The sequence below is a fragment of the Chaetodon auriga genome, chromosome 9, assembly GCF_051107435.1.
Source record: "Chaetodon auriga isolate fChaAug3 chromosome 9, fChaAug3.hap1, whole genome shotgun sequence".
Taxonomy (NCBI): domain Eukaryota; kingdom Metazoa; phylum Chordata; class Actinopteri; order Chaetodontiformes; family Chaetodontidae; genus Chaetodon; species Chaetodon auriga.
In genome coordinates, this window is record NC_135082.1 from 1,162,370 (window position 1) to 1,175,965 (window position 13,596).

The following is a 13,596-nucleotide window of genomic DNA, read 5'->3' on the forward strand; positions in this document are numbered from 1 at the left end:
CAGCCGTTCACAGGGCAACATAGACAGACACACAGACAGACAACCATTCACACTCACACCTACGAACAATTTAGAGTCACCAATTAACCTAATGAGCATGTTTTTGGTCTGTGGGAGGAAGCCAGAATGCCCGGAGAGAACCCACGCATGCACGGGAAGAACATGCAAACGTCACACAGAAAGGCCCTGCCCGACCCGGGGATCGAACCAGCGACCTCCTTGCTGTGAGGCACACGCACTACCTGCTGCACCACCGTGCTGCCATATAAAAAATATAAATTATAATTTTCAGGGAAAATAGTTTCCTGCTCATCTCTGCTGAGTTGCTGGGGCAATAGAAAAATCGCCCTGCCAGTGCGGCAGAGCAGCCAATTACCAACAAGAGATTCGACATAGCAACAGGAATTTATCCAATCAGTGTCGTCAAATCTGATGCCCAAAGGGCGATAAATATATTGCCCCCAAGCCAAGTGTGCCTGTGGGAGTACGTTGGATATCTGTGATGACAATGACAATGATGGACGACGCGGACAGTGAAAATATACGGTCTCTTCTCCAAAATCCATTTGAGAGGAGAACATTGGTGGAAAAACTCGAAGTAAAACAGTGAGGCCCAGATCAGCCTAACATCAAAATAAGCCAACAAGCCAGCAAGAAAGGTAAAGTTTATACAAGAGGCTTCTCTTGTAATTGGTACAGCAGGAAGGCTTGGCTAGCTGGATGCAGTCATGTAAACGCTTCATATTGCTTCCCGTGTGTGATCTTCAAAATGACTGGGACAGATACGGTATGGACTGTTACAGGAGTAAGGGATATGAAACATTTTTTTGTTGCACAATGTTGTTGTGGTTCAGTAATGGCTAAGAACAACACAATGGACTGTTCTGAAGTGGCCTCCAGTGAGCCATGATCTGAATCCTACTGAACATCTGTGGAAGGAGCTGGAACACGCAGTCTGGAGAAGGACAGTCTTCACACCTGAGACAGCTGGAGCAGTTTGCTCACCAGGAATTGATACGTGCAGAAGTCTCACTGAGAGTTACAGAAATCACCTGACTGCAGTGATTGGCTCAAAGGTTGTGCAACAAAATATTAGGTTAAGGGTACCATCATTTTTGTCCAGGCCAGTTTCATATTCATACAAAGTACTCTTCAACAGGAGAGTAATGTCTGTCTGTATACACACACATTCATTCCCTTGACCAGATTTTCTTTGTATAAAGTTGACCTTAGCACAACACATCATCCAGCAATGTATTGCACTTAAGAAATTTCTGATATTTTGTCTAAACAGTGTGTGTTTGCTTATATTATTGTATGTGTAATCAGCTTATCATTTTCTGGATTGTTCACTCAAATGTTGAAATTATCAAAATTGTTGCAGATTGTATTTTTCTTGATCTGCTAATTGAAAAATCAGTTAATTGTTGTGGTTCTGATCATATTAGTAACATTTAGCTTTATCATAAATTACTCTACAGTATTTTTCTATTCCAGTATTAATTTCTTAATATACTTAAAACATAACTTAAAACATAACTTAAAACATTCTTCTCTTCTGGCTCTCAACAAAGGCGGACGCTTTTTCTGTTGCTTCCTCCCTGCCCTTATCTGTCCTGCTGCTGCTCTTTGTCTTGTGCTGTCTTTGTCTGATCTATTGGAGCCTCTCTCTGCATTTCTTTCCGAAGCCTAAAATCATGGATTTGGTCAGCTGGTCTCTCAACGCAATTGACCAAATTTTCTCAACTAAGAGACAGGGTGAAGGAGAGCCCGCCTGCCCTGACGGAACGTTTGCAGCCGGATACACGATGGACTCCTGGGAGAAGTGGAGGATCGTGTGCCTGTCGATCCTTTCCGTTGAGGATGTTGAAGACATCTTCATAATTGGATTTATGATAACAGGCTTTCTGCTGTCTGGAGTTGGCAGTTTCCTGATCTATCGCAAAGTTCGGAAGATGTTGGCAGCACTTTTGGCAATCAAGAAGCTGCCAGTCTCGATTTAGGGAATGAGCAGGGCTGTAAACACTCAGACTCAAGTGATGTGTGAGCTCGGTCGCAAGCTGGATGCGATTCTTGATCAAAATCGCAAGCTGGATGCTATTCTTGATCAAAATCGCAAGCTGGATGCAATTCTTGATCAAAATCGCAGGCTGGATGCGATTCCTGAACTCTTTCACAGGATGGATGCCAACTTGGAGAAGTTTTCAGCTCGGCTCGGGTGAAATTGGCCACCGAATTTGGATATATTTGAACAAAGACACTGGGAGACGCAGAGAGACTCAAAGGCAGACGGAAAATTTGCAGTGTCGGCCTGCCCCAAAACAATTGTTATCTTCATTGGCTCCCTGAGATAGCTGGCCTTCCCAAGGCCGGTGTCTCTTTACTCTCCTGGATGTTATGCAGACAAGATGCTCCGGCCCCATCTCCTCCCCCATCACCCCCCTACTCCTGTGAACTTTGTTTCTGGATCAGGACTCTCCGAGGTCGTCTCCACAGCTATGGCTGTGTCTTCGTCATCAGTTATCAGACGGCAGAGACAGTGGGTTGGACTGAGTGGCGATGAAGTACACGGGCTTACACATACACACACACGAAGACACATATGACACGCACACACCCTCCAACTCAACGCCTTCGTGGCTCCCACCCCCTCCCTTGTCGCAGTTGCGAGGCACTTAAATGTGGCTGCGTGCACGCGCCCCCAGTGTCTGTGCTGCGACACCTACCCTCCCCAACTCCCCCCACCCTTCCCACATGTGCAAGTCCTTGAGATTTTGTTGTAATGTCTTACTATGTTGCTTATGCGCCAAGGTGTTTTTTTCCTAATCCCACACTGTGCCCCCCCCCCCCCCCCCCCCCCCCCCCACAGGAGCTTAGTTTGGGAGTTGCTTTTTTTTACCCTCTTCTTCCCTCTTGTTTTTCCTCTTTCACATCTAAGTAAACGGGGCGCTCCTCATGTGTGCGACCCACAGTTCTCCCGCTCCTGTCCTCCCCTGTTGTGTCACTGTCTTTTTTTGTGTTTCTTGGACGGGATGTAACTGAAATGGAATTTCTCCTTCGGGAGAGTAATAAAAGCATCTGATTCTGATCTGATTCTGATTCTGAATACTTGCGTTGTCGATTTACCACTAATGCACTGTTTCATGTGCTCAGCTGTATATAAAAAGGTAAACATGTGTAGTAAGTAAAGTAATTTATTGCAAAAATTGTGCTTGTGCAATATGTTGTTGATGTTTTGTGCAAAAATGCCTCAAGTTATTAATATTGGCATTAAATAATTATTATTTCACAGAGCACTGATATCTTGCCGTTTCTGTTCAGTTGGATCGGGATGGTTACTGAAACTGACTTGATATGGCACAGCCCCACCTAGAATATTTTTCACCAGCCGCTACTGATTTTGATGTTTACTATGCTTTCAAAAATCTAAGCGTTAATAGTTTATTTTCATCAATTACCAAAATGTAGTGAATGAACAGAAGAGAAATATCAATCAAATCAATGTTTGATATGACCACCCTTTCCCTTCAAAACAGCATCAATTCTTCTAGGTACACTTGCACACAGTTTTTGAAGGAACTCGGCTGTTAAGTGGTTCCAAATATCTTATATATACAATATACAATATATACAACCTGCCTTCTGCTACAGACATATATTTCAAGTTTTGACTCATCAGTCCAGAGCACCTGCTACCATTTTTCTGTATGCCAATTCCAGTGTTATCGTGCATAGCTAATCACTTGGCCTTGTTTCCATGTCAGAGGTATGGCTTTTTGGCTGCAACTCTTCCACGAAGACCACTTCTGGCCAGACTTCTCCGGACAGTAGATGGATGTACCTGGATTACTGTTTCAAATTGATGATCATTAGCAACTATATAATTGGTTGATCATACACTTGACTAGAATCCTACAAAATCCCAAAAACCGTTGGGTTTTATGCTGTAGCATAAACCTGAAGGTTTAATGACCTGATTCCCCTACATCTAATTTCATCTTCATGGATGACAATGCTCCAGCTCATCGAGGTCGCATCATTAGGGAACGACTGCTGGGGTACCTCAAATGGAGTGGCCTGCACTTTCTCCAGACCTGAATCCCATAGAAAACCTATGCGATCAGCTGAGTCACTGTGTAGAGGCTCGCAACTCCGTATCCCAGAACCTCAATGACCTGAGGGCCACTCTTCAAGAAGAGTGTGATGCCATGCCTCAGCAGACAATAAGTGGACTTATGAACATCATGAGACATTGTTGTCAAGCTGTAATTGGTGCTCAAGGGCACATGACAAGTTATTGAGACACTGACATTTTTTTTGTGGTATACTCAGAACTGTTGTTGGCTTTTGTTTCAATAAATTGTTTGAGATGAGGAAAGCACCATTGCATGCTTCTACTTAACTGCCCCACTTTCATGATATAATATCACTGTAGCGTGAACTTTTTACATTTTCCATAAAGTTCACCTGAAAGCCAAACATCACTAACTTTTTGTGAGTAGTGTATGGTCCTGTAGTGAGTATTTCTGACAGCAGTGTTTTCATGGTAATGAAAGAACATGTCACTGAGTGGAAGGTTTGGCTCATTGATGTGTTTTTATTCATTTTTGGACAACAATGGAGCTCTATTGCACAGATGGATAGGAAGATAAGATATATCAGGCTGTAGCTTTGCATGTAGTATTTGTTGACAGTAAGAAAAAAAATGAGTATTGCCACTTATTCTGAGTTACTTCACTTTTCTTTCTGCTTGTCTTCTGCCCTGCCAAGCTCTCCCCAACTGTATTAACAGCCTAATGTCTGGGTGTCTGTTTGACTAGGAGGCACTCAAGGAGCTGTGTCTGCTGCAGTCAATAGTACAGCTGCCATTAGTCAGAAGATCAAGTTACAACAACTCAGTGGTTACCACACTTCTTTCTCTGTGTTTGTGTGTCTTTAGACATAGACACACATGAGCCTTTCATCAGGAGGAAAATTACTTACCAATCAGATGTCTCTCTGTGTTTATAACAGGGCTGTGTGTGTGTGTTTTGGGATGCCAGCTGTGTGTGCCTGCAGGCATGGGGTTTCCTGTCCCCCTACCTCTCTCTACCTTTCTCTCTCCTGTTTTGTATGACTTCCATTTTTGTATGCTTTTATAATTAATTTCATTTGAAATTCAAAGCCATGTGCTGACAGGACAGGAGTTTCCAGTATTACCAAAGCAAGACATAATAGCTGCAACAACAACCCAACTCTAAATTGGTTTTGTTTTGCTCTGGCTTTATTTGAATTTTCTGTTTAACTTTCAGAAAACCCTTGTTATCAATGACGCTGATGGCCATTGAGTAAACTGCACTCAGCATCCTGTTGCTTGTGCTCTTAGATGCAAGTGGGCATCATTCGTCCTGAATCAGAAAAAAAATGTGACATGACATACATGAGACCGAATGCTGAAATGAGCACTAAATGCTGGAAGAAAAGTTACCATCATATTTAGAATAACATTACTATCTGTCATGTTCTTGTATTTTATTTGGACAAAATAATACTAACTAGCTTGCCGTTTGCAAATCACTCCAAATCACTTAATTTATTGTTGGTTAATATCAACATAACAATGTGTTATAATATATAAGTTAGTATCATGGATCACATTAGCTGGTGAAGTAAGTTTCCAAGCTATCATATCTAGCTAACATTGGTGAGCAAACAAGCTAAAGTTAGCCATTTAGCCGTAACTTAGCTATGCTGCATGGGTACGGCTTTGGTTCCTTCATGACATTAGCTGATAAAGTAAGATCAGATCAGTCCTGGGACTGATGAATGAATTAGCTGACATTACCTGCTCAAGACAGTATTTATGCTACTCTATTTAGCAGGTAATTCACCCACATTAGCAAGCAAGGTAAAGTTAGCAAACGATAAAGACATTGAGCAATAAAACATTACGCTACGAATGAATGCAGAGTGCATTGAGTGAATTCGTGTGTGTGTATGTGTAAAATTTTGGTCTACAGTCTTTTTCTAAAGATTGAGAGGGACTCTGCAGAACGAATGGAGTTTGGTAGCTCGTTGTACCACCAGAGAAGGGAAGGGAAACCAGAGAAGAAAAGAGTCTAACTAGAGACTTAGGGCCTTTTTGAGCTGGCAACACCAGGTGCCATTCCAGAGCAGAGCGTAGTGAGCGGGAGGGAGCATAAACCTGAATGAGGGAGTTCAGGTAGTTTGGAGCGGTTTTGGTGGCAATTTTGTAGGCGAGCATCAAGGACTTATACTTGATGTGGGCAGCAACTGGGAGCCAGTGGAGGGATATGAGTAATATTGTAGCGTGGGCCTGACAGAGGCAAAGCCGTGCTGAAGGACAGGGGGAAAAACTCTTATACTGTTATTCTGATTGTCTGACATTATGGAAAGGATCCCTACAGAGATAGACCTTTACTGTGTGCAAATTGGGGTTTATTGGGTTCTTTTTGTTTGGGGCTTGAATGTAAATAATATAAAAATAAGTTTAAAAAAAATAAATAAAAAAGCATGCAAGACTGGCTGATCAAGTTTGGTTGTGACCAACTGTTCTGAAGTAGGGGAAGCAGCTGTTGTAAATGGTTTGCCCGTGTTATTTGGTTTAGGACTGCGAAATAAGATCACAATCTTGATTCAACCTTCATTGTGATCACATTTTTGTGTCATCATTCTGTTCTGTTGACATTAGCAAGGAGATCCACTGCATCAAAACACTATTAGTTTCCCCCAAGGCTGCATAACAGTTACCTCCATCATCATCATCATCATCATCATCATCATACCTCCATCCCCATAAATGGTGCCTCAAAACATTACTGCTTGAAAATTTTGAGATCAGTAGATTCATCAAGCAACAGTGGTCATCCTCTGTGGAACTAAAATGATTTTCTGAGAACCTCAACTGCACTGCTTTAGGAGGAATGAAAATCATTAATCAGAAGTGAAAATAATGTCTGTACTCATGCCACCAATTCCACAAAGGAAAGTGAAAATTACTTTCAAAAACAAATATTCCATTACAAAACAATTCATATTTCAAAGGCTGACAGGCAATAAATTGCTACAATTAAAACAAAGTAGTAAAAGTAGTAGACATAAAACAAGATTAAATAATGTCAACAATTAAATGAATCCTATCAGTTTAGAAAAAGCCAAAAAATAAAAGTCAGTCTTAATCAGAATCGCAATCAGCTTTATTGGCAAAGTATGTGTACACATAAAATGAATTTGCTCCTAATGCACATTCATTGCTCTTAATACACATTAATAGATGAAACAGCAAAGAACAAGGAGAACTAGGCTGAGCAATTAAAGATAAATAAGAGACCTTTCCCTATGTGAAAAATAGGTGTCTTTATATATATATATATACACACACACACACACACACACACACACATACATATATACACATGAATGAAAACTGTATACAAGTCAAGTGTTCTGTAAGTGGAGTGGATGATTATGTACAGTGTGGTGAGCAGGATTTATATTGACAGTGCATTAAAAATGATGCATTTTAGACTATAAAAATGTAAGTGAGTGGATGTTTTGGTACTATTTTCACTGTAGGACTGACTTAAATGTTCATCAGAGTGATGGCCTATGGGAAGAAACTGCGTCTTGTGTCTGGTTATTTGGGCATACAATGCTCCGTAGTGTGTGAGGGGAAAAATTGGAAAAGATTGTGTCCAGGATGTGATGCATTTGTAGTGATGTTTCCTGCCTGAAACAAGTGGGGAACACTCTAGGTAAGGTGAGGCACTGGGACACTTTGGAAAGAGGCGGAGAACAGGCAAACTATGATCAGATGATTGAGGAGTTGGAAGCAGGACACAGGCAGATTGAAGTCCAGTTAGCAGCTACCTCCGGTTACCGGCATAGTGGTAACACAAACAATACTCGCAATAGTGCCACACTCATGGCTACTTCAAACTGCATGCAGATGTCAGATACACAGCCCATCATCAAAGGCAGGAGGAAGGGAATCCTCACTCACGTTTCAAAGATGCACACAGGATTGTTGAGGTGTTGGGGTCTTGGGCAAACAATCTGGATCCAAAACGGTAGCTTATTGTACCCAGGTATATTTTATTGCGTTTCTAATCAGCTGATCATCATCAGGGGCTGATGCCAATATTATTATTTTTAATTTTTGGGGAAAAAAATATTACACCCTATTTTGGGGGAGCTTTGGGGTCCCTGATCATAGATCAATAATAAAATTTGACCCCCCCCCCCCCCATTGGTTTGTTGCTTCAAGGCAACAATGTGCGACAAGGGTAATAAAACACCAAGGTTTTCTAAAATAAGTTATATTAGTGGAACAAGGAAAATACACAATATTATCCATGTTTTCAAAGTTTTTATTTGATCAAACAACTCAACAAATAAAACATTCAAATAAACAAGCAATTTATTACAAACACATTGCAAACAGTTACACTTGCATTACACTGACTGACCTCTAACTGACCCCTAAGCCCTCAGGTATCTCACACACCTGATTCGGGGATGTTTATTCAGTGTGGAACTTCAGGAAGCAGTTGTGGTTGGGGGTGAAGCAGAGGTCCACCCCACCCATGCCCTGGTTATACCCCTGCACCACAGCAGGGTGGGGGACTTTGATGTATTTCTTTTTCTTGCGATCCCACCTGTAATAACAATAACAGATTATTTACTTATTTATTTACTTATTTATTTATTCATATTGTGCTTTACATTTGAAAACATGCTAAAACCAAACAGATCATCTATTTTTCAGAAAGAATGTGATAAGATAATAGAAAATAATATCACCTGTCAACCTCGGTGACAGGGTTGGCTCCAGTGTGGTCAGTCAGAAGTGTCACACACACACGCACACACACACACACACACACACACACACACACACACACAGTTACTTTACCAACTGACCCCTAACTGACCCCTGAGCTACCAAGTGTCCTTCAAACCTGATTCAGGGATCCATTCCTCCTGGTCCACTTCCTCACTGCCACTGTCATCAAGCTCACTGTCCTCACTGTCTGCCGGAATGGCCCTAACCTCACATTCCTGCTGCTTCCTTCCATAAAATGTCTTTACATCCGTGTCCTGTATCAGTATCAGTAGATTGTAAAGGAAAAACATTGACTATGATCATTAATGCATACAAACACATCTCCATACACACACACATGCTAATGCATTATATTGCCTGAACAAAATTGGGCTAACCGCACAATGTTGCCCTGAGGCAACGAATGAAAAACCACAGTTTTAGTATATAAATAAAAACAAATTAAGTATTTAAACAATCAAACATGCTTCCTTGCACACTCATGCACATGCACATATTTTTGGTATAAAGTTATTTAAATTTAAACATGTTAAAAAGTGACATTTATCTTACCAATTGGTGGCGATGTGTCCCTTGCGGCTTGACTTCCTGAAAGGACTGCTCCACTCCCAAACAAAAGGCCACACCAACTTCAAATTGTCATTTCATTTGACAGAGATATGTCTGGTCGTATTATTTGAAAAAAAAAAAAACATATTTTTTCTTTTAAAGGGCCAGTGTGGGATCTAAAAATGTGGTTTGTTGCCTGAGGGCAACGGTATGCAGTAGAGGGTTAATGGTCAGTCTCGAACCAGAAGCTTCACCCCTGGGCCTACTTCTCTCGATGTCTGTCCCCCGGTGAACAAGATACAACATTGGTAATTGCGAACTATCAGCAGTCAAGATGGCGTTGGAGGAGTGGCGACATTGGCTCGAGGGCAAGACCCTTTCAGGTCTAAACTGACCACAAAAACAGTCTGCATCCAGCACAAGCCATCCCATCAGTCACCCGCTGGCTTCCTCCAACCCCTTCCTATCCCTCTCCATCCTTGGTCACACATCTCCCTGGAATTTGTTACTGGACTTCCTCCTTCCCAGGGCAGGGACTGACTGTTGTGGATTGCGTCAATAAAATGGCTCATTTCGTGCCTCTCCCCAAACTATCCTGTGCTAAAGAGACAGCTGAACTGGTACTGCAACATGTCTTCTGACTATATGGGCTCCCTGCCGACATGGTATCGGATAGGGGGGCCAGTTTGCATCAGTGTTCTGGAGGGAGTTCTGCAGCCTGCTGGGGGCCACAACCAACTTATCATCCGGATTTCATCCTTAGTCCAACGGCCAAACAGAACGGATGAACGAAGAGATGGAGACGGCACTGTGGTATATGGTATCCCAGAACCCTTCTTCCTCGTCACAGCAAATCCTCTGGGTAGAATACGCTCTGGGTAGAATGGAAGGACAGGAGACCTCTCTCTCCTGTACTTCCATTCAGAGGTTCATTCACCGCTGCTGCCGCACTTGGTCCCAGGCTAGATCCTCTCTCCTCCGTGCATTGGGTCGCTACACCACCACTGCCAACCGTCATTGGTCTCAGGCTCCAGAATACCGCAAGGGCCAGAAGGTTTGGTTATCCACTAGTGAGCTTCCTCTTAGGACAGAGTCCAGAAAGTTGGCGCCCAGGTCTATTTGACCCTTCCCCATCCAGAGGATCACTAACTAACTGGTAAGGTTGAGTTTTCCCCACTCTATGAGAGTTTAGCCTACCTTCCATGTGCCCGCTGAGCCACCACCTCCAATGCCTCAGTGCATTGATGGTTCAAAGGGGGAAGTTAGGGCTACCCGCTCCAGGGCCTTTATGAGGTGTGATGTTAGGGCCACCGGTCTGTAGCAGCTAGGGTCCTTGGGATGTGAGGTCTTTGGCACAGGTACCACACAGGACGTCTTCCAGAGACGTGGCACCCTTCCCAGCTGATCAGAGCAGGGTCTGAGGAGCCTGGGACTGAGGCTGTCCGGTCGTGCAGCCTTCCTGGTCTTTAACCTCCTGAGCTGATTCCTCACCTGGAGAGGTGTGAGGGACAAGTTGGAGCAGGGGGGCTGAGTGTCTTGTGAAGTGGATGGGGGGCTGGGAGGAGCAGTGGGGGGTGGTGTTGATGGCAATGAGCTGAATACTGTGGGAGGGAGGTCAGTGGGGTACTTGGGAAGGATGCTGGCAGATCAAAAGAGGGCTGCTCCAGTGCTGGTGCAGCTGGGGGAGGGGCAGATGTTTCCTCAAACCTACAGAAGTAGGTGTTCAGCTCATCTGCTCACCTTGGATCCCCAGCTGCCTGGGAGTTTGGCTCCTGGTGGCCTGAGTTTGTTTTCAGGCCTCTCCAGACTCCCCTGGTGTTGTTCTCCTGCAGCTGTTCCTCCATTCTCTTCCTGTATCTGTCCTCCCCCTCCCTGATATTCCTTCTTAGCTCCCTCTGAACAGTTTTCAGCTCCTCTTTATTTTCTGACTTTAAGGTCCTCTTCTTCGCCTTTAAAAGAGCCTTAATGTCAGGATTAATCCAGGGTTTGTTGTTTGAATGACGCTGTACAGTCCTGGTGGGTACAGTGTTCTCCACACAGAAGTTTATGTAGTCCATGATGCTGTCTGTCAAACTGTCAATGTCCTCCTCATGAGACTCACTGAATATATCCCACACTGTTGTATCGAAGCAGTCCTTCAGAGCCTCTTCAGCCTCATCAGACCGCCTCTTCACTGTGTGGGACACAGCTGGTTGCCTGTTAACAAGGGACTTGTATACAAGCAGGAGATGAACCAGGTTGTGATCAGCTCTTCCCAGAGGGGGAAGGGGTGATGATTCATATGCCTCCTGGGTGTTGGCATAGAATAAGTCCAGTGTTTTATTGTCTCTGGTGGCACATGTGACATACTGGATGAATTTGGGCAGAGTGGAGGACAGAGAGGCATGATTGAAATCCCCAGATATCAGTAAGAGGGCCTGTGGTTTCTGAGTCTGCAGCCTGCTGATCACGGTGTTGATGACGTCACAGGCGGCATTGGCGTTTGTAGAGGGAGGAATATACACAGCCACCACTATGGCATGAGAGAACTCCTGTGGTAGATAATATGGCCTCAAACTAACAGCCAACAGCTCAATGTCTGGGCAGCAGTGCTGCTCTTTGATAGTGATGTGCCTGGAGTTACACCATCTATCATTCACAAGCACTGCCAGCCCTCCTCCTTTCCTCTTACCGCTCCTCTCTGTCCAGTCTGCCCGTATGAGTGAGAATCCATCCAGTGCTACAGTCACGTCTGTGTGCTGCATTCCAAGCCATGTCTCAGTAAACAATAGCATACTGCACCGCCGGAATTCCTGATAATGCCAGGTCAACGCCGCTAGCTCGTCCATCTTATTGGAGAGAGATCTTACGTTCCCCATGATGACGGACGGGAGAGTCAGTCTATAGGCTCTCCTCCTGTCGTGGCGTTTGATCCCAGCGCGGCACCCCCACATCCTCCTCCGTAGCTCGCGGGGGACATCAGGTTGCTCCTCTGGCTGCACAGCTGTTACGCAGGGCCAGCAGCTGATCGCTACTGTAAATAATGAGAGCCATTGTCTCTCACGGACCCACAGACGTGGAGAAAGTTGCACAAGTTGCAAAGTGATGAAAAAGTAGTACCAGAGTTACCGTGCTTGGTTTCTCTGATGCACCAGAGATTTACAAGCACGCAGAACTAGAATGGATAAAGAAGACGCACAAGAAAATAGAAAAAGAGAAGAAAAACTCCTAAGAGTCTAGAGAGCTGCTGTAACAGGCTGCCGCTCGTACGGCACCACCGGAATTTTCTGGTGCTTTTGCTTTAGCTATCTATCCTGACCTTGGGGTGTTAATTTGCAGAGTTTACACTGGTGTTATGTATGGGAAGCATAGCCATGATGATGGTGGGGCATGTCTCATATGATGTTAGATCACATCCTGAAGGAATAATCATTTCAGAATAGATATGGTTAGGAGTTTGAATCTGTTTTTCCTTTAAAGTACAGATCCAAAAGTATTAGCCATACACTTCATAACCCTACTCACAATGTATTCTGCATGAGTAGCAAATTAAAGAGGCAGCTGGGACATGTCAAAAACCATGTCAGGTCACATCCTTAAGGTATATGCTTTCAGAAATTATATTGTATAGGTGGTTGAATCAGTCTTCCCTTAATGGTACAAGCCCAGAGGTATTTGCCAGACACCTAATTTACCTATACCCAAGGTATTGTGTATGGGTAGCATTGCAGTGAGGAGGGCGGGGCATGTCTCATGTGATGTTGGATCACATCCTGAGGGAAAATACTTTCAGAAAAGATGGTTTAGGTGGTTGAATCAGTTTTCCCTTGATGGTACAATGGCTCTTTATTGAACCTAAGTAAAAATGATTTCTGCAATTTGCATAAACTGCTGCATCCACAAACTAAGCCCCCCTGCTGGAACCTCATGCGATACCTTTGCCACTCCAAGGCAAAATCTCTAGATCCTCCACTGCCTTCCTGGTAGGCGCAGTGCTTTCCACACAGAAGTTGGTGTAGTCCAGTAATGCAAGTTGTAAAACTGTCAATGTCCTCCCCCGTGTGAACTGCAACACTTCCCGGTCAGTGGTTCCAAAGCAGTCCCTCAGTGCCATACTGGACTCCTCTGACCATCTTCTCACATACCTTATGGTTGGTGGCTGTTTATTCACCAGAGGTATGTTTGCAGGGAGCAGATGAATCAGGTTGCGATCAGACTGGCTC

At 43.8% G+C, this 13,596-nt stretch overlaps 2 protein-coding genes across 6 annotated transcripts in view; both read left to right on the forward strand.

Moving 5' to 3' along the window:
- Positions 1-12,572, forward strand: part of LOC143325471 (uncharacterized) — a 38,108-nt gene extending 25,536 nt beyond the window's left edge. The window contains exons 1-2 of one of the 2 annotated variants that reach the window (XM_076738518.1): positions 1-7,712; positions 9,109-12,572. The exon at positions 1-7,712 is cut by the window's left edge and continues 25,536 nt beyond it. The gene's annotated coding sequence lies outside the window, so the exon portion shown is untranslated. The remainder of the gene's footprint in view (positions 7,713-9,108) is intronic. The other variant, XM_076738519.1, reaches the window with a different exon arrangement.
- The window catches only part of LOC143325469 (storkhead-box protein 2-like), a 159,640-nt gene that overhangs the window by 60,748 nt on the left and 85,296 nt on the right, over positions 1-13,596 (forward strand). The window lies entirely within an intron of this gene.